This window comes from Dermacentor variabilis, chromosome 8, assembly GCF_050947875.1.
Source record: "Dermacentor variabilis isolate Ectoservices chromosome 8, ASM5094787v1, whole genome shotgun sequence".
NCBI lineage: Eukaryota > Metazoa > Arthropoda > Arachnida > Ixodida > Ixodidae > Dermacentor > Dermacentor variabilis.
In genome coordinates, this window is record NC_134575.1 from 42959690 (window position 1) to 42984448 (window position 24759).

At 43.7% G+C, this 24759-nt stretch overlaps 1 long non-coding RNA gene across 1 annotated transcript; it reads left to right on the top strand.

The window, feature by feature from the left end:
- Positions 1-13999: 13999 nt before the first annotated feature.
- On the top strand, positions 14000-21211 carry LOC142591013 (uncharacterized). Its single transcript, XR_012830303.1, has 3 exons — positions 14000-14066; positions 16225-16371; positions 21023-21211. It is a non-coding gene; the product is annotated as an uncharacterized LOC142591013 (long non-coding RNA).
- Positions 21212-24759: the final 3548 nt, after the last annotated feature.

Sequence of the window (24759 nt, forward strand, 5' to 3'; positions counted from 1 at the left end):
CGACATGTCGCCTGGGAGTCCGTGACCACGACAGAGTCCCTTTGCGAACGCTCCGCGTGAGCGAGTGCGATCGCCACTGCTAATATTTCAGCCGAGGTAGAGGATCCCGCCGTGGCCGACGCGGTAATTTGCTGTTGGCGGATAGCGTTCACGACTGCCAGGGCGTACCTCCTTTGGTGGTGCTGCCCGGTCGCCTCTGCATACACAGCTGCGTCCGCGTAGTACGTGTTGTACCTATGGTTATTAGAGTACGCTGATTGAATGTGTTGTGCGCGTGCTTTGCGCCTTTTGTTGTACTCCGGATGCGTATTCTTTGGAATTAGGGCTACTGTAATTTTGGATCCCATCGAGGCAGGGAGAGCTACGGCCTGCTCTGTGAGATAAATGTGGTAGGCTGGGATATTGAGTCTAGCCAATATTGCCCTACCAGTTTTTGTGAAGCTGAGGCGCTCCCTCTGTCGCATCAGGGTGGCCCGCCTCAGTTCTTCGAAAGTAATGTGCACTCCCCAAGCTAACATGCGCTCCGTTGACCTATATTTAGGGAGGCCCAGAGCAGCTTTTGAAAGCGGTTCGGATTATTGTGCTAGCCTGCTTTTCCTCCTCGCTGTTCAGGATTTGGTACGGTAAGCCATACGTGATCCGACTAACCACTAAGGCCTGTACGAGCCTTATCGTATCGTCTTCTCGCATTCCCACTTTTCGATACGTCACGCGGCGTATCCTTTGGGCTATGTTGTGGGCGGTGGATTCGAGGGTCTTGAGTGTCTGTACTGCTCTCCCGTCGCTCTGAAACCACAAACCTAGGACTCGCATCATGGGTACCTCTCGGACCGATTGGCCCTCAACCACGATGTTAATCAATCCTCTGGGTTTGTAGCTTCTCGCGGGTATCCGCATGACCTTCGATTTTTTGGTTCCTCACTTCAGGCCACACCATGTAGAAAATTTCTCCACCCCTAATACTGTGCTTTGGAGCGTATATTCCTTATCCCCTAGTGAACTTCTGCTCGTCCACAGCGTGATGTCGTCCGCGTAGAGCGTGTAACGTAGGTCGGGTATCCGATCCAGATCGCGCGCGAGGCGACCCATTGCCATGTTGAAGAGGAGATAATATAGCTCCCTGAGGTGTTCCTTTGTTAGGACATTTTAAATAAATCCGAAGTGATTTGGCCAATACTGATGCTCGCCTCGTGGTTGGAAAGAAACGCTCTTAAGTAATTGTATGCGCGCTCACCACAACCCGCGAGTTCGTGTTCCTCCAATATTGCGGCGTGAGAGACGTCGAAGGCTCCTTTGAGGTCTAGTCCTAGGACTAGTCTCTCGTCGCCGTACGGTATATTGGTTGGAATCTCTACGTAGGAGGAACGCGTCCTGGCAAGATAAACCTGTGCGAAATCCTATCATCGAGCCCGGGAATAAGCTCCACTCTTCCAGGTATCGCTGAAATCTGCTATGGATAACCCTTTCATAGAGCTTACCCAGGCAGGACGTGAGCGACACCGGCCGTAGTGTATCAATGGAGGGATTTTTTTGGTTTGGGGATGATGAATATTTTAGCCACTCTTGGGGCAAGTCTCCCTTGGCCCAGCACTCGCTATTCAATATTTTTATTTTCGCTAGGGCTACCGAATCCACGTTTCGAATCACTGCATTTGTGATAGTCTGGGCCCGGTGCCGAGTTTTTAACTGCGGATTGTGCCGCCTCATACACTTCTGCGTACGTTATTTCTTCGCCTAATTTAGGGTTCGCCTCCCCCGCGTATTGTCTCCTCGCGTACGACGATCCCGTGGCAGGTGAGGGTCCTACGTACTTTTTCTGAAGAGCATGGACTAGATCTTGGTCTGTACCATCGAAGTTATCTGCTATAACTTGGAGCTTGTTGTTATTCTCAGTTCGCGTGCTCATCGGGTCTAGCATGCTTCGTAGTATTCACCACGTAAGGGTCTTTCCGAGAGTTCCTGATAGGGTTCCACAGAACGTCGCCCACTCGTCTTTAGCGAGCTCGTTGGCGTGGCCTTGGGCTTGTTCTGCCAAGAGAGCGATGCGTTGTCTGAGGTGTTTATTTAGACGTAGTGTTTTCCACCTCTTCGGCAGTTTCCGCCTCTCTTCCCATAGGCTGACCAGGTGAGAGTCCATCACCGGCACCTCCACTGTGCGCTCAATGGCTTTAGTGGTGTCCCCGTATGCTCGTCGAAGGAATTCAGTCCATTCTCGCATGTTGGTCGGGGCTGTATCCGACTCCTCCTAGTACTATGAAAGGGTTATCCATATGAAAGGGTTATCCATAACAGATGAAAGGATTACCCATAGCAGATGTTGGCCGGGGCTCTATGCGACTCCTCCTAGCTCTATGAAACGGTTATCCATAGCAGATTGCAGCGATACCAGGAAGAGCGGAGCTGATTCCCGGACCCCATGATAGGATTTCGCACGGGTTTATCTTGCCTGGAAGCGTTCCTCCTACTTAGAGACGAAATTCTAACTAATATACCGTATGGCCACGAAAGACTAGTCCTAGCCCTAGACCTCAAAGGAGCCTTCGACAACGTCTCACGCCGCAATATTGGAGGAACTCGAACTCAATGCTTGAGGATTCAATAGCACATGGGTACAAATTTTGTGTGGGGATTTTTTTAGTGGCTGTTGATGCGGGAAAGGTGGCTTCGCTCGTTGTGGAATACGTGGCAGATATGCATAATGAGTTGAAATCTTCTCCTAATGAGTTCTCGTTATAGAGAACTCATTAGGATAAGATTTCAATTTATAATGCATATCTGTTACGTATTTCACAATGAGCGCAGTCGCCCTCCCCGCACCAACAGCCACTAAAAATATCCCGACACAATATTTGTACCCATGTATTATTCTATTGAATCCTCAAGTACTGCAAAGTTGTTAGCTTGCCAATGGGTTTCCTTATGTTTATATTGTTTTCTTGAATAATTGTCGTGCCGCATTTCAACATTACGCCGATGAAGTGAACGTTACAGATCTACGTGACCAGTTTATCCTTGACTGAAGCGTATAACCAAACGAAAGCGAGTGCAATGGTCACATTGCTTGTGTTCGTTGTTTCCTCGCTTGCGCGCTGAAGTCTTAACTCATTATGGGTTCAGTTGAGCCGGCTGATGGGGAGCGCCATCACGCGAATACACGTGACCTTACGCTTCGTGTTGCTTCACGTGATAGTGTCGAGTATAGATGGCAAGAGCCAACTGGGCCCTGGACTAGGGGCCCCGACCATTAGCGGTTTTTCTGATTATTCTTTTAATAGAGTATCTATCTATCTCTATCTATCTATCTATCTATCTATCTATCTATCTATCTATCTATCTATCTATCTATCTATCTATCTATCTATCTATCTATCTATCTATCTATCTATCTATCTTGTCTCTGTCTGTCTGTCTGTCTGTCTGTCTATCTATCTATCTATCTATCTATCTAACTGTCTATCTATCTATCTATCTATCTATCTATCTATCTATCTATCTATCTAACTGTCTATCTGTCTATCTGTCTGTCTGTCTGTCTGTCTGTCTGTCTGTCTGTCTGTCTGTCTGTCTGTCTGTCTCTATCTATCTATCTATCTATCTATCTATCTATCTATCTATCTATCTATCTATCTATCTATCTATCTGTCTGTCTGTCTGTCTGTCTGTCTGTCTGTCTGTCTGTCTGTCTGTCTGTCTGTCTGTCTGTCTGTCTGTCTGTCTGTCTGTCTGTCTGTCTGTCTGTCTGTCTGTCTGTCTGTCTATATATCTATCTATATATCTATCTATATATCTATATATCTATCTATATATCTATCTATATATCTATATATCTATCTATATATCTATATATCTATCTATATATCTATATATCTATATATCTATCTCTATCTATCTATCTATCTACAAGCAAATTGTGTTGACAACAGCTTATTTTTTTCTGCAGTGGATAGATGCAGAATTCACGAAACTCTAATAGCCAGCGAGGGAACCTAAAAAAAAAATAAATAAACTTAACGACCAGTAGATAATTCCGAGAAAAATAGGTGTCACCAGCATTCACTTCCTTCTCGCAGTGTAACCTCAATTCCCGTGCCACAATATTTCGAAGCGGTGTAGAGACTCTAGAGCAGTACCACCTGTATTTTTTGTTATGGGTCATTGTATGCCAACTGTCCCAGCCAAGTGTTCAACCATAATTTATTGTAATGAAATTATAGATAAATCAAGTCGCCAAGTTATTTTAGGTGAATGAGTGTTTCGTACCTTTGAGGGCCATTTGAACAAAGCAATTGCCATATATTTATTTTCATCCGTGTCAGAATACTTTCTTTATTATTGTAGATGTTAGACATGCTTTTTTTCTCAAAAAATAAGTTATGCACAGTTTTATCAATTTTGCTTACTAATTTGATCTTAAGAACTGTTTTCAAGCCATATGCGAATATATTATTACAAAAGCTCGAAAATACTTTCATACAAATGTCCACAGGCATATTACTTTCCAAATTAACTTTTCAACTGCAATGTACGGAACAGCACAGCGAAATGACGCTGAACTGAACAAACACAGGATTTCGGTCTAATTAGGCTTCCATAGAACATTGTAGCATCCCCTGTAAAATTATTCCACATAGCGGCTGTAACAGAGGAAGTGGTTTCGTAGATGAAGTTTTAAAGAGGCAATGGAAGCAAAAATAATTAAACCTGAGACTCACATCGTTAAATTTTTTTGCGAGTTGTGTTTCACTGCAAACTTCTATGGCTGGAAATATAACCAGAGTAATCCGCACGGCAGTTAAACGTCGGATCTGTAATTCGCCCTGTTCAAAATGAGGCCAGAAGTTGTTCTGCTGCGTAATAATGGATTCCAGCAATATTTTCGAGATACGGGATGCTTCACAAGATCTTTGCATAAGCGTGGGAAAGATCTCGTGAGGAAAGAACCTGCTGTTTTTAGTACGGAGACCTAACTTCTCAAATAACTGAAGCTATTAAATAGGGAAGCAATAAATTTACACTAAATAAACTGAAACAGATAAATAATTGATCCTAATGCTAGAGCGGGAAGCCCGTCATTCAATTGTGTTCAAATTGTTTTGAGACATGCAAAGAATGTCGGCGCTCCCTATTCCTGCTTTTGAATTAGTTGTGCCGAATAGCACAAAAAACTAGGATGAACTGACTCCAGACCACAACTTTCAAGGCCTTGGCTGACGGGCTATAAGTACCGTGGCTTTGCCTCACGGTCGGTTGAGCATGAGTTGAGCGTCGTAATCAGGCTGATATTCGCCCGATAGCGATAACGTCGCGGTCACGCTCTGTATGCTGTGGGTGTGAGCGAAAATATGCGAAGGTGAGCCGCGAAGAATGGTGGCTCGAACTGGCGCACGCAAGGAAGGAAGGCGGAAAAGAAGCATGCTGTCTTCCATCGCACGCATGGTACACCGAGAGCTGATGGCTACGTGTGCGCTGTCTTCTCGCCGCTTAGTTGCTGATGAAGCGAGAGACAGCACGAAGGACAATTCACTCGCTGCTGCTGCTGCTCTTACTCATGCCAGTAGTGTGACAGTGTGTAGGCCCGTGGTCATCGAGTGAGATGTTTTCATGTTTGCCTGTGTGCGACAATGCTTGTTAATTTAGTTAGCAAGCAAATGTTTAAAGTTTATATGGCTGTAAAACTGTCCCTACTTCGTATAGGTGTCTAATAACGGGATATCGCAGTCAGTACGTGCTTCGCTTTCGGGTGGACCTGCGACCTTTTTTTTTTCTTGAAAGCAAAATTTACCCCTATCAGCCTATCTTACACCTTTCTTGTGATGGCAGCTATGTGCCGGACTTTTACGAGGACCATTCGTTTTTCTATACACGCACAGTCATGGGCGAAATTGGCGAGTTTTGTAAGTTCACGTGCCTTTGTTGGGCTGTTTCGTATCATCATCATCATCATCATCAGCCTAGTTACGCCCATTGCAGGGCAAAGGCCTCTCCCATACTTCTCCAACTACCCCGGTCATGTACTAATTGTGGCCATGTTGTCCCTGCAAACGTCTTAATTTCATCCGCCCACCTAACTTTCTGCCGCCCCATGCTACGCTTCCCTTCCCTTGGAATCCAGTCCGTAACCCTTAATGACCATCGGTTATCTTCCCTCCTCATTACATGTCCTGCCCATGCCCATTTATTTTTCTTGATTTCAACTAAGATGTCGTTTACCCGCGTTTGTTGCCTCACCCAATCTGCTCTTTTCTTATCCCTTAACGTTACACCCATCATTCTTCTTTCCATAGCTCGTTGCGTCGTCCTCAATTTCAGCAGAACCCTTTTCGTAAGCCTCCAGGTTTCTGCCCCATATGTGAGTACTGGTAACACACAGCTGTTATACACTTTCCTTTTGAGCCAGATAGTGGCAACCTGCTGTTCATGATTTGAGAATGCCTGCCAAACGCACCCCAGCCCATTCTTATTCTTCTGGTTATTTCAGTCTCATGATCCGGATCCGTGGTCACTACCTGCCCTAAGTAGATGTATTCCCTTACCACTTCCAGTGCTTCGCTACCTATCGTAAACTGTTGTTCTCTTCCGAGACTGTTAAACAACACTTTAGTTTTCTGCAGATTAATTTTCAGACCCACCCTTCTGCTTTGCCTCTCCAGGTCAGTGAGCATGCATTGCAATTGGTCTCCTGAGTTCCTAAGCAAGGCAATATCATCAGCGAATCGCAAGTTGCTAAGGTATTCTCCATTAACTTTTATCCCCAATTCTTCCCACTCCAGGCCTCTGAATACCTCCTGTAAACATGCTGTGAATAGCATTAGAGATATCGTATCTCCCTGTCTGACGCCTTTCTTTATAGGGATTTTGTTGCTTTGTGGAGGACTACGGTGGCTGTGGAGCCGCTATAGATATCTTCCAGTATTTTTAAATATGGCTCATCTACACCCTGATTCCGTAATGCCTCCATGACTGCTGAGGTTTCGACTGAATCAAACGCTTTCTCGTAATCAATGAAAGCTATATATAAGGGTTGGTTATATTCTGCACATTTCTCTATCACTTGATTGACAGTGTGAATATGGTCTATTGTTGAGTAGCCTTTACGGAATCCTGCCTGGTCCTTTGGTTGACAGAAGTCTAAGGTGTTCCTGATTCTATTTGCGATTACCTTAGTAAATACTTTGTAGGCAACGGACAGTAAGCTGATCGGTCTATAATTTTTCAAGTCTTTGGCGTCCCCTTATGGATTAGGATTATGTTAGCGTTCTTCCAAGATTCCGGTACGCTCGAGGTTATGAGGCATTGCGTATACAGGGTGGCCAGTTCTCTAGAACAATCTGACCACCATCCTTCAACAAATCTGCTGTTGCCTGATCCTCCCCAGCTGCCTTCCCCCTTTGCATAGCTCCTAAGGCTTTCTTTACTTCTTCTGGCGTTACCTGTGGGATTTCGAATTCCTCTCTTCCACTATCGTCGTGGGTACCACTGGTACTGTATAAATCTCTATAGAACTCCTCAGTCACTTGAACTATCTCATCCATATTAGTAACGATATTGCCGGCTTTGTCTCTTAACGCTTAGGCTTAGGCTTAGACTTAGGCCCAAATCAAATTTGGCAAATAGGCTCTGGGGATATTGTTTGAGTGATTTCCTACGAAAATTTTTATTTTGCATACGCCTTTTATAAAACATCTTCTTCATTTTTAGAAGCAAATGATGGAGAAAGTTAATAATATTATTGTTAAATCATTTCATAAAGAAAAGTTATACCAACTCTCATAACCTAAGTTTGTGGTTTTGAAGTAAGTACTAAATGTTCCGATTCTTTTTACACCCTGCTGGTGGGGCGCCGTTAGAGATGACTCAAATGGTCTGTCAAATGCGCAGACTTTTTCCCCTAATATATTTTCCCGAAAGGTTCTTAATTTTTTTGCGATATAATTATTTGATATTTAAAAAATGCTGTTTGAGATGTCCGAATGCGTGGCTGGGGCAGTTGGCTTGGAATGAACCTTCTTTCTGTTAAGCTGTGGGAAATATCCGAGCCCCGATTCACAAGTAATTCTTAGCTCTGCTCCCGGGCACAGGCACTGCTTTTTCGGAGTTATTTGCATTACTCTTGGAGTTCGGTGTTCTGTTGTCGATTTTTCAGTGTAGAAGCGTTTCAGCAGGTGGAGCCGTGACATTACAATTAGAGTAGTGTTTTTTTCAGAAACTGGTGCTACGTTCAGAGTTTTAGACAAATGCCTTCGTATACAACATCCCATAAATATTTAGGTTAAAAGTTACTTAGTGTAATTAGGCTCAGCAATAGTCGCTACCGGCCATTGTGAAAATCGGAGTGCAAATCTATTTGTTGTACCCTCAGTGCCTATTTTTTACTAGTCTGGGACACTCGCCGAAGAAGCAGGTGAAATAAATTGGCTTATAACGGCTTGCTATGATACACCAACACAACAAACAAAGCACGTGCCACGTGCTTGCGCTTTAGAATGTTCCTGTTGAGTAGGCAATCTTGAAAATAGCCACGCTGCTTTTTGATTCAGTGAGAGCGTTTCGTACTGTCACACTAAAATACGTTTTTTTGTCCCTCTCTTTTCCGAAGTTTCAACGGGGCGTGCAGAAGTGCAACACGGCAGTCATCACTCTACTGAAAAACAGACAAGGCTTCATCGATCTGATGGTGAGAACAAATATCTACGCAAATATTTTAAATGTTATTGTTGAATAAGCACTCTTGAAATAACTGACGTAATAAAAAGCACACTCATCCACTTAATTAATGCCCACTAGTATCATCCGGGATATTTCAGTTCCGAAGATCATATTTGCATGCCCCGCCATGTTAGCAGCTGCACCGTAAATGAAGGCTCAGCTTGAAAAAAGAAGACTGTGATTGCCCATTCTTAATACGGAAGGGCAGGATCTAAAACAGGAACACAATGACGCAAAGTACAACTCAAACGCGGGCTATCAACTGAAAAGTGGCACAATGACAGATTCGAGGAGACACAGACAACCCATATGCTGTATGCTTCTATGTGCTCCCTATGTGTGAATACCTGTCTGTCATCCTAACCTGTTAAAAAAATTGTTGGCTTTTACGCGCCGACACCATAATCTGATTGAGGCACGCCGTGGTGGGGGGCTCTGGAAGTTTGGACCACCTGGGGTTCTTTAACGTGCGCCTAAATCTAAGCACATGGGTGTTTTCACATTTCACCCCATCGGAATGCGGCGGCCGTGGCCATCCTAACCAGTTTCTAGATTTGTTTTACGTCTACTTTGTTTTCCGCCACTCTACGACGTTGCAGCTGGTCGTATTATGGCGAACCCCAGTCTTTGCCTTTTTCAGCACTATCTGTCTGTCTGTCTGTCTGTCGGTCTGTCTGTCTGTATCCGTCTGTCTATCAGATCTATCAGATCTATCTATCTATCTATCTATCTATCTATCTATCTATCTATCTATCTATCTATCTATCTATCTATCTATCTATCTATCTATCTATCTATCTAATCTATCTAATCTATCTAATCTATCTAATCTATCTATCTAATCTATCTATCTAATCTATCTATCTAATCTATCTATCTGTGTCACTGCAAATCAAGTCTGACAGAGCTGCCATATATTTCTGTAGTTGGCGTCACGAAGACTAATCTGATGATCCGCAGGGTGCTAATTAGCCTAGTATTTACATTCACAAAAGAAAAGTACTCGACCGGTAAGGCGGCACCCAACGACTAGGCTTCATTTTTGGGGTGAATTGAAGGGAAACGATTTCGTCACTCCTGCTGGTAAAGCGCTACTGGAGCGTTTTACCAATAGCGCTTTAGCTACTGGTAATGCGCTACTCCAGGAATTCTTTTGTTAACCGGCTTTTACCCGACGAACTCGTTCAGGTTATTGTTATTTTAAATGCGTAGTCGGGAATTTTCCCTATGCCGAAAATTAACACTTATTCAGGTCATTTAGCTGGGAACATCAGTGGCCACGAGTCTTCTCGTTCCTCCCATGTACATGTCCCAACGAGGCCATTTTAACAACGCATCGCATCGCGATTTGTGACAATATTCAAAAACTAGGAAGTAAGCTGCTCTGCAGCCGAAACCTGCGTCTTTTTCAACAAAACATCGTCTTCCACTTATGGATTGCATTTCTTTAAAAAGTTGCAATAAATGCATGATAATTTGGCCACTCGTTGTAGCCGTGGATTACAAGCATTTGCTAGTGTATCACGCGCGTCATTGCCGTTTGTTAACCTAAAAGCTCATTTAAGAGGGATCACATAGGGTGTGGATATTAAACGGAAATGTCGGCAACTGGAACCCACAATGAAATTGGTTTGAAAAAGACAGACAAACAGAACGTCTAGCATTGGCAGTAGCGGAGTGTTACAGACTGATCCGTTCTGCGGTGGCATATTCGCGCATAAACCATGCCAGAAAAAACGGTATTCACATCTGCAAAAAACAACGAAATATATAAGACAATTCCGCCTCCTGCAGTGACTTCTCGATGCTTCTTAGAAATTTTTGTTCGCTGTTTACGTGGCAGCAGATGAAGCCCGAAAACGCGCTTACTGTGTCCTATTTCTGCCTTAATCCTTCGTCGTCATCGTGAAGCTAGTCAACTTCTTCATTCTCACCCTGTGTCGATGAACAGATGCCGTTAATGTGAGCGCACATGAAGGACCATTGAAATGGACAATCGCTGAACTTCACCAGCCCTGTTTCTTGCTTCGTGGCAATAGCTCCCACGATGAAGCCATTTAGGCAACTGCGCTTCATTGGGCTTGGGTCATCGAAATCAATTAGGTGAAAGGGATGTTATTGCAACGCCGCCTAGAGTTGATTATAACCTATCGATCACCACAAGAGATAGAATTCATCACCCTGCGGCAATGTGCAGTAAAGATTTGGACGCTCTAATCACATATGGTACATTCGGGTGATCCTTGACGCCCTCTAACTCTTATATCGCTACGATACGGAGGCCACTCGTCATTGGAGGCGGAGAAAGTGTCCGTGAATGACCAGACAGTGAACATGAGTTGGAAGTTACTGTGGGTGGCAGGTTGTTGGGACGAAGAGCTAGCTAACAGCTTTAATGACTACTTTACTTCTCTAGCCTCTAGTAATTACAACAAAACAGCAATTGAGTTATTGGATGTACTACCCAATAAACATTCAGCCTCTTTTGAGCCAACGCCTCCGGAAGAGGTTTTCTTAGCTTTCAGGTGCCTGAAAAACAACAAAGCGTCTGATTTTGATGGGCTGCAAATAACACCCATTAAATTTGTGCTCGATCTTCTTTCACCTGTCCTCACTCATACATTCACTACTGCTTTATCTACTGGAGTCTTTCCCGAAGCAATGCAACATGCCAAAGTTACTGTACTGTTTAAATCGGGGAACAAAAACGAATTTTCAAATTACAGACCAGTTTCAGTATTACCTGTAATTTCAAAAGGATTAGAAAAAGTTATCTGCAAGAGGGTTAGATCATTTTGCGAGAAACATTTTATCATATCGAAGCATCAGTTTGCTTTTCGAAAAGGAATGTCGACAGAGCTTGCTTTACTGTCACAAAAAGAATTCATTCTTAACGGTTTTGAAGATAAAAAGATAACAATACGAGTTTTTATTGACTATTCTAAAGCGTTCGACCGGATTAACCATCTAATTTTATTTGATAAATTACGACATTCTGGGTTTCGCGGCACTCCATTAACACTTATACAGTCATATTTAAGACATAGAAAGCAATGCGTCTCAATTAAATCCCACCAATCAACTCTACAAAAAACGTTGCAAGGAGTTCCGCAAGGCAGCGTTCTTGGGCCAACATTGTTCAACATCAACTTGAATGACATCATTCGTATAAGCAAAAAAAAACACACTTCATAATTCATGCCGACGACAGCAGTCTTTTTTTTCCAGTCAACTAGTCTGGCTTACCCTTCGAACCTGGCAAATGACACCCTGAGTAGTTTACTTAAATGAAGTAAAACTAAGTTGTTGGAAATAAATAGTACGAAAACAAAAGCTATTCTGTTTGCTCCACCACAGAAAAAAATAATTGATAGAAACATAATGTTGAAGCTTGGTGTGGAGAGGGTAGAGCTTGTAAAAACAGTGAGGACTCTAGGAGTAGTTTTTGATGAGCAGTTATTGTGGGATGATCACGTCGCCCGAGTTTCAACGTCTTTGGCCAGGGTTTGTGGCATACTATGCAAATTCAGGCATGTCTTATCCCCTAAAATGAAACATTTAATCTGCACCAGGCTTCTTGCTCCTCATATAAATTATTGCAATCTCGTATGGGGAACCACTTCCCAAACGAATCTTCACAGACTACTAGTCCTGCAGAACAAAGCCGTTCACCATATTGTGAATGCCTGTTACGGTGCTAATACAGCTGCAATATTTCGCTCCCTTAATCTGATTTCCCGTGCAACACTCGTACGAAACAAACCTTGTTTTAAATTGCAAAAAAGTCTTCTATACAACAACACATTTTTCTTAAATATATGCAAATTTTCCCCACACATGTACCGTACAATATGAGGGAAAAGTGTGCTTGGCTACTGCCATTTTCGCGAACAAATTATGGATTTACTAGATTAGAATATCGCGTACCGAAGTTTCTAAACGCCTTACAGAGTGTTGATATAACCCTAAATGATATCTCTAAGCGAACGCTGACAGCAAAACTTTCAGAATAGGGGGCATTTTCGTGGAGCCGGTGACACAAACGGTTGAGCAATTTGATTGAAATGATTTGTATTACGGTATTTTGCCTATATTTCATGAGTAACCTTTGTACAAAAGCATGTTGCTCTACTAAATTATACCCTTATGAGTGGCTGTATGAGTTACAATGGCAAGTTTCTGAAAATTGAATGTTGTAACAATGTTTAAAGAACAATGTTTCAAGAAAATGCTAAATATGTACATGTCTGTGTTTCTATTGGTGAATATGTGCGCACTTATTATTTCTTTTTTCTCTCTTTCATTGACAAACTAACAGGAAGTTTTCTGGTATGTGTGTGTATATGCATATTATATGTACTCTGAATGTATGTATGAATCTGCCTGTTGCCAAGAAAAGGGACAAGGGACGTAGTCAAGCGACTGTTTTGCAGCTTTCTGTTCTTGCCGTAGCGTTCTTTTTCTGCTGTAAAAAAGAATTCTGAAATAAAATGAAATGAAATTAAAATGGAAACGACTGAGCCGAATGAGCAGCAGATCGCCATTGCGGCCGGAGGATGAAACACGCCTGTGCGTCTTCTGTTCCAAGCAAGCAAAGCGTGCTGGCGCCGACCATTCATGGCACCGATTCGCCGAAAGGGCCGACGCCACGCCAACGGAGACTGCAGGAGCCACGTGACCGGAATTCCCTTCCCTTCAAGTTCCCAACTTGAAGGGAAGAGCTGCTCCGAGTGGTCTCAGTTGTAGCAAGGGGCTCTGAGGAAAGCCTAGCTGAGTGTCATCAGCGAGCTCGATTTCACCCACCCGAATGTAATGCGCGCTGTCAGAGCGCTCTGGACTGCTCACAAACGACCCAACTGAATGTACCATTAGCCATACCCGCCAACTCTCAAATTCTTCGTAATATAGGAATTTGGGCCTTTACGAACCTACGAATGTTGCGTTATGTTCTATGAAAAAATTAAATGTGATGGAACGTGCTCCGCCTTTATGTATCCCTACGAGATGCAGTGTTCCTGTGGGGTATTTGCTTCCAGCAACTTTATTCAGTGCAGTCACTAAAACAGGGGAAGTCGGGGTCACCGAAGCCGCAGAATAAATTTACTGCTATATAAAAACAATACGTTGCTTGGGAATCTCTGCAATGCGAAGTTTGTTACTGGTTTTGTGCTGCGCGTAAAGCTATATCGTCGTTAAGATTATGAATGCCACGGAAGTTTGTGTGCTCAAGACAAAGATCCACCCTATTGAGCTAATAACGGAGATTATGTCAAAGGCAATGTATTGTTTTTCAGAGTGAGATCAGCAAAGGAGCGACGGACCTCCAAAAAGCTTTCGAAGTTGGCAGAGACAGCATAGATGTGAGTTCTCTCTCAAACATTATTTGCGCGGAAAAGGGAAAGCATCATCCACGACCATTCAGATCGTGAGGTGATGTCCTATCTATCTATCTATCTATCTATCTATCTATCTATCTATCTATCTATCTATCTATCTATCTATCTATCTATCTATCTATCTATCTATCTATCTATCTATCTATCTAGATATCTATCTAGATATCTATCTAGATATCTATCTATCTAGATATCTATCTAGATATCTATCTATCTAGATATCTATCTATCTAGATATCTATCTATCTATATATCTATCTATCTATCTATCTATCTATATATCTATCTAATCTATATATCTATCTAATCTATATATCTAATCTATATATCTAATCTATATATCTAATCTATCTATCTATCTATCTATCTATCTATCTAATCTATATATATAATATAATCTAGCGAAGAACGGCATATTATACACAATGAAGTGCCGGTCAGTCAGGCATGGGCCGGGATGGTGGGGTTCGCCTTGGAAGTTCTGACATTGGTGGTGTGGTACCCCACAAGATCCACCAATTGTCGAGATGTGTACTGCCAGGGAACGCAATGTGTGAGAGGTCGAACTCGGCCCGGCAGCCAAAACTCTGCGAAAAGTCAGAACCAGCGCCGTGCGTAAAGCGCTGGCAGCTATGTCCCACTCATTGACACTTCTTCGCTTTATATAATATGCTGCAGATAACGCCGCGATCGTGAAACTGTTGACGTAGATTGTCTCGAGCGTTTTTGCGATCCCTCTATGTTACCATATTCTGAGATCGCGAGGGTGGCGTCTTTTTATTGGGGGGACAAATGCAACGAAGAAGAATCGCCGGTTAGCCTGCGGCATCTCCAGCATATTAGACAACGAAGTACCGGTCAATCAGGCGCATCTACAGCGTTTTACGCACAGGGCCGGTTTTGACTGCTCGCAGGGTTCTTACCGTCGCACCGAGTTCGACCTCTCGCTCCTTTTCTACCTTGTCAATAAATACCTTCACACTATACATAGCGTTCCCATTTAAGATATAAGTATCCGTTTTATCTAGCAGAATTGTGACTCCTTTAGTGGCGGAGATGCACTTCCATTGTATTCTGAAGCTGATTTGAGATCAGCAAGTTATGTGCTGTTATTTGGTTTGCTACCGCCGCTTACGCAAAGTACACGAAGCTGTGCTGTTGTCACCCTATCCGACTTCCTCTTGAACAACCAGCTGCAATCTTATCCGCGAAATGATTCCTCCCTTACGGGGGTCATATATAAACTTGTACATCTTGTATCAATAGCGGTCGAGCGTGAGCCGATTCGATTATCATTCGGTGACTAATGCTGTGGTTACCGTTGTCCCCCGCCAAGTTAGACCTTTTCCTTGCTCGCACAGGTAGGCCCAATAATGTTTTTTATCTATTCGGATATGTACGTCTTTTTCGTCTGGCCCCCACAACGCAGTCAAAGTATGCATATTTTCTCTGTACAATGCCCGAAGCTCCCAGAATGTATATGTGCCGAACGAGCAAAATTTAGAATATGGTTCAGGAATTGGTTAACATTTCTGAACAGGTGTTATGAATGTCTGATCCTAAAATGAGGCAGTCGTGTGCAATAAATGGCACATTTTTCAAGATATTTGCAATAAATAATCTGCGCGGGCTCAAGTAGTTGCCCCATGTGAGCACGTCTTGTGTTTGCGTGGCCACGCACCCCTCCAAACTAAATGATTGCAGTCGTGTTACGGGTTATTTACGGTCTTAAAGCCACACGCGGATGGACGCGGTAATGAAGGGCTCCAAAGTAATTTCTATCATCTGCGGATCGGGCAGAAAATTTAAAATTCCGCCCCATCAGAACGCTGCTACCGGTATTCATAACCGTGACTTAGCCTATATGCCATCGCGACGACTGTAATAGCTGATAGCTGTTATAGCTGATAGGATAATAGCTAATGGACTATTACGTAAATGCCAGCTAGGTGTAGCCGTACTGGCATCCCCTTGCTCCTGCTCCGGGTGCAAGTCTCCGCCGCCACACTCATGCAAATACTGTTCCTATAGGCCAAGCTACCATAAAGATATCCGGACTGTCCGAGGGCATCCAAAGTTTGCGATTGTGATTTCACAAGCCAAAATTCTGCCTCTCCCGCAGGAATTCATCAAAAACAACATAAAAGCATGGGACAAAATGCACAACAATCTGCAGCTGTCCATGAAGAGGGTCCAGGACGTAGGCCTTGGGGCACGAAATGGTTTCGTCTACGACATCTCGCAACTATTTGACCACATCAAAGCTCAGGTGAGTCGTCGTTACATGGTTCTGCACAGAGCTTCTTCACTTCAGACACTACGCGAGACATGATTTTTCAACACGTTTCAACAGGTGCAACTCGTCTTTAGTAACGGTAATGAGTACCAGAGTTTCGTGATATTTATTGCTTTTTTTCTCAGAAATGAAGCTGACATTGCCTGCACTTAATACTACTGAGCGCAGCATAGTTAAAGGCTAACTGAAAATTTTTTATTTGGACAAGGCAAAAGAGAAGGTGAGTACTTAAGGTGATACTTAAGATAGTATCTATGCAGAAGAGCCTCCATGCAAAATTTTACATTTGAAATACGAAAGAAAGTCATGAGGATCTTGTAGATCTTGATCTTGTAGAGGATCTTGAGGACCTTGGACACTACAGGCCCACTTATTCCATCGACGTTGCCGTGAGGTTTCGTATAAAGTCCAAGGGCGATAAAATTGTCGCCGCGCACCGTACGCTATATGTGCAAATGAAAGCCTTCAAGGGTGACCCGGCGACGGTGGCTCAATTTAGAATGTGGTTCAGGAATTGGTTAACATTTCTGAACAGGTGTTATGAATGTCTGATCCCAAAATGAGGCAGTCGTGTGCAATAAATGGCACATTTTTCAAGATATTTGCAATAAATAATCTGCGCGGGCTCAAGTAGTTGCTCCATATGAGCACGTCTTGTGTTTGCGTGGCCACGCACCCCTCCAAACTAAATGACTGCAGTCGTGTTACGGGTTACCACCCTCTGCAAGTAATCTCCAGGATGCAGTGCGTGGTCCGCGTAAGTGCTCACTTCTCACTTCGCTCACTGCTGTTGCCGTGCTTTTTTACTCCACCATTTTGACAGCGAGTTTCCGCGGTCATCGGGTGTAATGTGTTTGTCTACAACTCTGTAGGACCGACGAAACTACTATACTTACTTGATATAGCTGTTTACTAATATGCTATCGGAATCGATGCTTCGGCTTTAGGGCGAAACTGCCACTTTTTTTGATACCAGAACTCGAAAATCAACGCTTCCTCTACTGCTCGCTGTCCGTGATGAAGCGTTTAGTCCCTGCGTCTCAGGAAAGGTATGTTTAAGTAAATGTAAATTCACGCAGAAACTCTTTTGGGAGTTCCTTGAGCAGGCCTAAGCATTTCGCCATTTGCTCATCTCCGTGAGCCCGGTGTCATTATCGGTGTTATGAAACTTCGTCGGACCTGCACTAATGACAGCACTGCGGCGACACGAACTGCTGCAGATGGCAGCGCAAGGTGAATTGATTATTCAAGTAAACTACTGCATGTGACAGCGCCAGGTGCGCTGATGACATTTCAGTCATAAGTCGTTAGGGCTCGTTAGCACATTACCCATCTTCATCAAACCATCATACTCCTTCAGCGGCTGCATATAACCCGGCCGCGCAGGCCTCATCTTAAAAGCGACCTGCGATGGCGACAAAGTGCGCAGAGTGCAGATAGGTGCATTTCCTTGTCGTTCCCGCCGGTCAGTTCGCATTGAAGTGAGAGGAAGCACGACGGAGAATTCAATCGCTGCTACGGGTCCTATCTTGAAAGCGATCGTCTTACGCGACGGACGGTTTTCATTGTTGGGTAGGAATAGAAATGCTTACTCATTTAAATATTAAATGAAAAACCAGCGTGACTCCTGGACCCGACTTTCAAGATTTTGATACCCGTGGCACGCTGAAAATTTCGACAGGATTTGTCCGAGATTTTCATCATGTCCACTAACCACAGGTACGCATAAATTGGTGAGGCATTTCAAAGCTTTTAATAAGGAAATCAGACTGCTAAAGGCGCTGCACATTTGTAATTACTGCTTTAGTAGTGCATAACGCTCAGTCATAACCAATTTAGCCAGCGGAGGTCTTGTAGTGGTGGCTTTAAAAACTGTGCGAGTTGTCTTGTTGCAGTAGCACAATGCCACACGGGGAAGTTTTCATAGCCAAAGTAAATATCACGCTGCCTTCAGACCTAACAAGAAAGTCAGTGTTGCCCGAAAGCGAAGTATTGATGTAGATTTCAAAATACAACACTACAGTAAGGATCGAAGAATTATCAGCCGCGTAAGATGCAATAAACGATCGCGTAGTAACAGGGTGTTCCAACAAGCATTCCAACGCGCATGGAAGACAGCTCACATGAAGGCACCAGGAATGTCTGTTCGCCCCAGCTTTCCACCCTCTGCAAGTAATCTCCAGGTTGTAGTGCGTGGTCCGCGTAAGTGCTCAGCTGCGCGTCATCTATGAGCGATCACGGCCGAGCTGGAGGGTTGAACACGCCTGCCTACTTGTCGCCGCTTGGGCGTGGCCTTTCAGCCGCCCCCTCCTCCGCGGCTTTATGAAGTGTCCTCTAACGTTGGGTGCGAGGGAAGACTCCGCGCATCAAGCCACGATCTTTCTAGCCACACTCGCGCGCATTCGGTGCACGGGGCGCGGTCGGGTGTTGCAGCACGTCCCACGAAACATAATGGCGATGTCAACGGGGAAAATTTGCTTGGAATGTTGGTATAATTCTTGGCGCTGTAAAATGATACACACGTGTAAGCATTCGCAGTTTTAACAAATATTTAGGCTGAGGGATGCCGGATACTACTAAAATATATATATCCGGCATTCCTCAGACTATATATATATAGTATACCGACGGTATTGCCCTAGTGTACTCTGTAGTATGGTGCTCGCAAGAAGAGGTGATCTGAGTAAGTGCTGCGTTATCGTAGCGAACTGCTTATTTACGTGATCCGGTTGGGTTGCGCAACGACTACAGCTTTTGGCGTTTGTGTTCCAATCTTTAAGAGGAAGCTTTAGCTCGGGCCCAACTCCGACGCGGCCTATTCAAATACATGTAAAACGCAAAAACGTTTTTATGAGATAACCCCTGGACTGATTTTGATGAAATGTGTTGCATTTGAAAGAGAAAGTTAAATTCTAGTGACTGTTGGAAGCGGAATTTCGATTTAGGGCTTGAATTTTCTTAAAACGATTTTCAAATATTTGACCGTTTGAAAAAAATAGAAGCACGAAGTTTACAAATTGATAGCTATGCATCAAGAACTGATATCGCGGTTCTGTAAACGGCATCCATTAGATCAATTCAAAGCGGACAAATTCAATATGTCATTTTACATCTTACATGAATTTGTTACGTTGGTTACAACGGTTTTACAAAAGTTGTATTTGCCTATGATTAAATTTTTTTATATTCATGTGTAACATATCAATTTTGTCCGCTATAGATGTACTTTTAGATGCAATTCACAAAATTGTATTATAATCTTTAGTGGTTGAGTTACAGAGTTGTAAACTTGATAGTTTCGTTTTTTGAAAAATTTTTATTTTCGCCAATTTTTAATAAAAAATTGACGACCTAACTCAAAAATTCGAAACCAACAGTCACTAGATTTTAAGTTTTTCTTTTAAATGCAACAAACCTCGTCAAATTTGGTGCAGTGGTTGCCGAGAAAAACGAATTCTCCTTTTACATGTATTTAGATAAGAGCACTCGAGCTAAAGTTTCCTCTTAAGAGTCGAAGCCGGTTACATCTAAGCCAGTCGAGGGAAACCAACACACATTGATTCCTGCAATGTTGATGCATGTGGAGTGCTAAAACGGGGCCTAATACAGGCGTCATTACACGGCGCTTTAGATGTTCATGAAAGCGAGCTGTCATGCTACAAACGCAGGGCGCTGAAGAGTTATCTGGCGACACTTGGGACAATACTTTGACCATGGTCGTCCATAAAAAGAACAATAACTGGCGTTTGTTGTGCATGTTTGCCTTGTGTGAGTGTTTCGCAAGTGCTAAAGGGTGCTATCACTTTTATTTAAATCTGCTTTAAGGACATTTACATTTGACATATCAGGGATATGAAGTAGCTGGACGTGCCTTACTTCCAACCTCCTCAGTTGGACTCTCAATACTTCAAGAAGCAGCTCTTCTTTAGATTACCCAAATTTTGATAAAACGACAATGGGCGCAGCAGTGGCGTTTTGAGTAGTTGTAATGTACGACGGAAATCGTTATCCTCTATTATCATAACTATGAAAACAAAAAAATAAAATTTCATAAACGCTGTTCTATAAAATTTTGTAGGCAGTCTGTATGGCAGAGATGGAGGCAGTCACATCTTAATGCTGAAAAAAATTACGAAATATGCGCTGTCACACGAAATTTCAGCGTTCCCTGTAGGCAATCTTGAAAGCGAGCGCACCGGGGGCACTAGACAGTCTGGCGCACTATGACGTCAGGCGGAAAGGCCCCGCGATGTTGTGCGGGACGAGTTTTGAATGATGGTCCGTCGTGGTAGGCACTGACAACAGCGCGCCGCTGAATATGCTCGCCAGCCGAAACTTGTGTGCGTAAGGTATCTGGCGCGACATGCAGCCATTCAAACTTTTTCTCATAAGGCATTTCCTTCTGACGACAAAAGCGGGTCGGTATTTGTACCACTGCCACCATTATTCCTTATTCGAACTTCGGGCTGAAGCACCCTAGACTTCTAATATGACTCCCAATGACTCCCCGATCATGGAAAAAGAATCGTCGAAGCATAGAAAACACTCGCCTATATCACTGCAGTAACAGGCCAGTAATGTGCTCTCTTGTAGTATAAATCGTTTACTTAATTCACATTTTCAGTTGCACACAAAGTTCGGGGACTGCAGGGCGGCCTATACCCTGTACGCGACCGCTGTGAAAACCGTGTGCGATCAAGCTGTGAGACCTTTCGTAAGTACCGTCTATCTAGTACGCGAATTCTTTACTATAACCACGTTAAGAATACAACGGCGAATGCACCTGAAAGAGTGCATGCGCAGTTGCGTAATATCGCCTAGTCCGATATATAGAATTATTCTATTGTCTAATCAAGAAACGGCGGCACAGTTAATTGAAGACTTTTTCATTGTTAGAAGTGATCTGCAACTTTAGTTTGCGCTGATCGAACACTACTCGGCCATCATAAGGCGTTGATTGCCCATAGTGTAAAAGCTGCTTCACCCTGACATGGCATTAAAGCAGCGGCAACAAATGAAATCGCTGCTCCGCGGTAAGTCGGTCTCTAAAAGACAGAAATCAATTAAAGTACCTTCACATCTAAGGGAAGCGAATTTCACGTCTTCAAGCTTTTAGCAACCGCTGCGTGCATGAGGGCTCACTTGTGCGGGTTTGAATTAACCAAAGCGCTATGCACTCGAGTTAGAGGAAAACGATTTGCCCTTCCATTGCAATGTGTGGGCTTTTGGCCGGTGCTTTGAACGGTTTGTTTGAGTTAAGTGAAATGTTGAAATAAAGGGGTTTGTCTGATGATATGTTTGCAGACAATAATGCGTTGCATATAGCTAGGAATAGTTTCGGTTAACTGTGGGACTCTGCACGCACATGCCGTCCATACGCTGTGGCTCGGTGTCTTTTGCATTCCACTGTGACAGAGAACGAGGCGACGGTCCGTGTCCCATCCGCGACAGCCGCATTAGGATGACAACGCAAACCAAATAATCTCGGTAACGAGCACAACACCTCGGAAGAAAACGCTTGTTTACTATCGCACTTCGGGTGCATGTCATTGGTGTTCGAGTTGGTCGAAATGAACCCGTTCACTTTGACGGCGTCTGAATGCTGCGATTGAATGTCAGCTGAGATTGTCGGAAGAAACCAGGAGTGCAGGTGACAATTTCTGGGCTAACCAACAACTATAGCGTATATATAAAACATGCAAGCTCTCACTCACCATGCGAATGCGCCAGCACAAAGCGACACAACAGTAACACGTGGCTGTTAAGACATGTTATGGCTCAAGCTTACTATCACCACCGTAAGTCTAGATATCAAACCTCCTCCGCAGCTGTGGTCTGAGGATATTCCTGATGGAATACTACACACTATTTGTTTGAACTTTGAAATATTCGTAACTAACACAACATTTGGGACATGCAACTTTTAGTCTTGTTGTTAGTTCTCTGCTAAAAAAATGAAAAGTGAAGTGACAAAATTTTTGTAAAGAATGCAGAAGCAAATTGAATGATAGAAGCCTTGTTTTCTGTTGCGCGGCGGAAGCTTGCATCGCAGCCTATGAGTTTTGTTTGTAATCTCATGCAGTTTTCCGGCAGCCTGGTCATTTCGCATTTTTGTCTTTAGGCCATGACGAGTCATGTTTCGTTGCAGTCAGCTCATTTGCATGTGCCTACGGCACACAGCTCCTTGAACAGCGTTTATTTCTAGGCGGGGGCGGGGGGGTGGCTTCTTAAACTTAAATTATGGGGTTTTACGTGCCAAAACCACGATCCGATTATGAGGCACGCCGAAGTACGGGACTGCGGAAATTTGGACCACCTGGGGTTCTTTAACGTGCACTTAAACCTACGTACACGGGTGTTTTCGTATTTCGCCACCATCTAAATGCGGCCGCCGTGGCCGGGATTTGATCCCGCGACCTCGCGCTCAGCAGCCCAACACCATAGCCACTAAGCAACTACGGCAAATTGGTGGCTTCTATACCATACAACAGCCCTTAATTTCTGAAAACGTTATCTACAATTTGGCTTGAAGGAGGGTAAGAATCTGTCTGCGGTTCTCAGAACAGCGATCTTGTGTTTAAAGTGATTTTTAGTCCGTGATTGCCAGCCGTCTTTTCTTGAATAGTCAATGAAATTGGGGGACATAATTGTAGAAAAATTATTCCTGTCGTGAATAGGTATACGCCAGTGCTTTACTATTAGATAATAGTTCCAATGTTGGGTACTACTTTCGTATGGGACTTGTATTGGAAAATAGTTGGTATTCACCCAGTGTTAATGTCATTAAGGCAGAATCACGGTGCGCTTATAAATGTGTGTGGGTGTTCTTAGTATTTTTGAAAGTTTCAAAAACTTACTTGTGAATTTGCCCTTCGGTACGGCCGAGAATTAAAACGGCGGCCATCCTCTTCTGAGGCTACCTCTTTGTTTCAACAATCTGCGATGATACAATCCCATGCTGTCGTTGTTGTTGTGTTCCATTAGTCAGTGTTGCTGTGTGCTGGCGAATTGACTTGCAGGTTTATGTGAACAGTAACGTTGTTAGTCGAGCAATCGCCATGTGTACTGCCGGTTTGTTGCGCATGCGTTTCGGTCACTGGTGTAGCACTTGGCCTCGTATGAAATGTAGAGCCAAAACAACGAACGAACGAACGAATCAGTGAATCAATCTCATGGTGGTCGAACTCTCACACTTCTGACCCAGGCGACATATTGGTCCAGTGTCTCGTGGTACTTGATCCTCGGCCTGCCGTCATCAGTCCTGGCATTAGCACTCTCCTTAAAGTTCGCAGCTGAATCAGCTCAGCGATGGCCTTCAAGAAAGAACTCTGCCTCGAAAGGGTGAGCGTGTCCTTGCTACTAAAGTGACGACTTGGTCAAGAAAACCGATGAAAAATGCGTTAAACGTTATTTCACTCGGGTTAAGCTGCACACCACGAGAAAAACAAAATATTTGGCGGGATTGCTCGCGCCGTGCAGCTAAGCATGATGTCATACAAACTCGACCACGCTACTAAGTATTTCGCCCAGTGTAGATAACACGAATATGAACTTTAGGTTAGTATTCTTGTTATCTAGCCTACTTCTATTGTACACCATGCATTTTGTTTTATTGCGTGTGATCTTCCTTTAGGAACTGACACTGCTACAGCGGCAGTGAACGCGTCGAGGTCAAAGTGGTTAATATTTGAATTTGCTCCCGAAATGAGTATCTGCGTCGACCACGTCATGAATGCCACACCTGCTTTATGCATTGCAAGCGAGGGAAAAGGCAGGTGATACGTGGTCTCGTTTTGTTAGCATAAATTTTAAGATCATGGTAAGCATGTAAATTGTAGTAAGGATAGCCACTAAACTTAAACGATAATGACGGCAACACGCGTGTTCTGCGCTTTTTAAGTCTTACATTTTTAGAACTGACACTATGGGCGCTATTCTATGCTTTACACGAAGCGAACATTTCACCTTGTGCCGCGTTTGGCCGTGGCTGATTCAGGTTCTTTTCAAACTGTTACGGTATACGAGACGGCACGAAGCCCCCATTTCGCACGATATTGCTTTCGAATTCCGCCTGAGGAGAGCAAACAATGAAAGGGTTTCAGGTTGCCCGTGAACTACAGCTGCTTATTGATTTGCGGAAGGCAGGCACTCAAAACAGCTCTTCAGACGTCAACACACGTCTTCAGACGTCAACAGTCTTTAGACTTGTCAGATGACATCACTACAGCACGCAGGACCATAACTGCTACGACTATTTTGATAGCTATGTATCGCTTATCTGCAAGCGCCAAAGTGATGGTAGCAGCAATCTTTAGCGTATGACAGTTACGTTTCCCTTCGGCGCGAACAGTGAAAACGTTT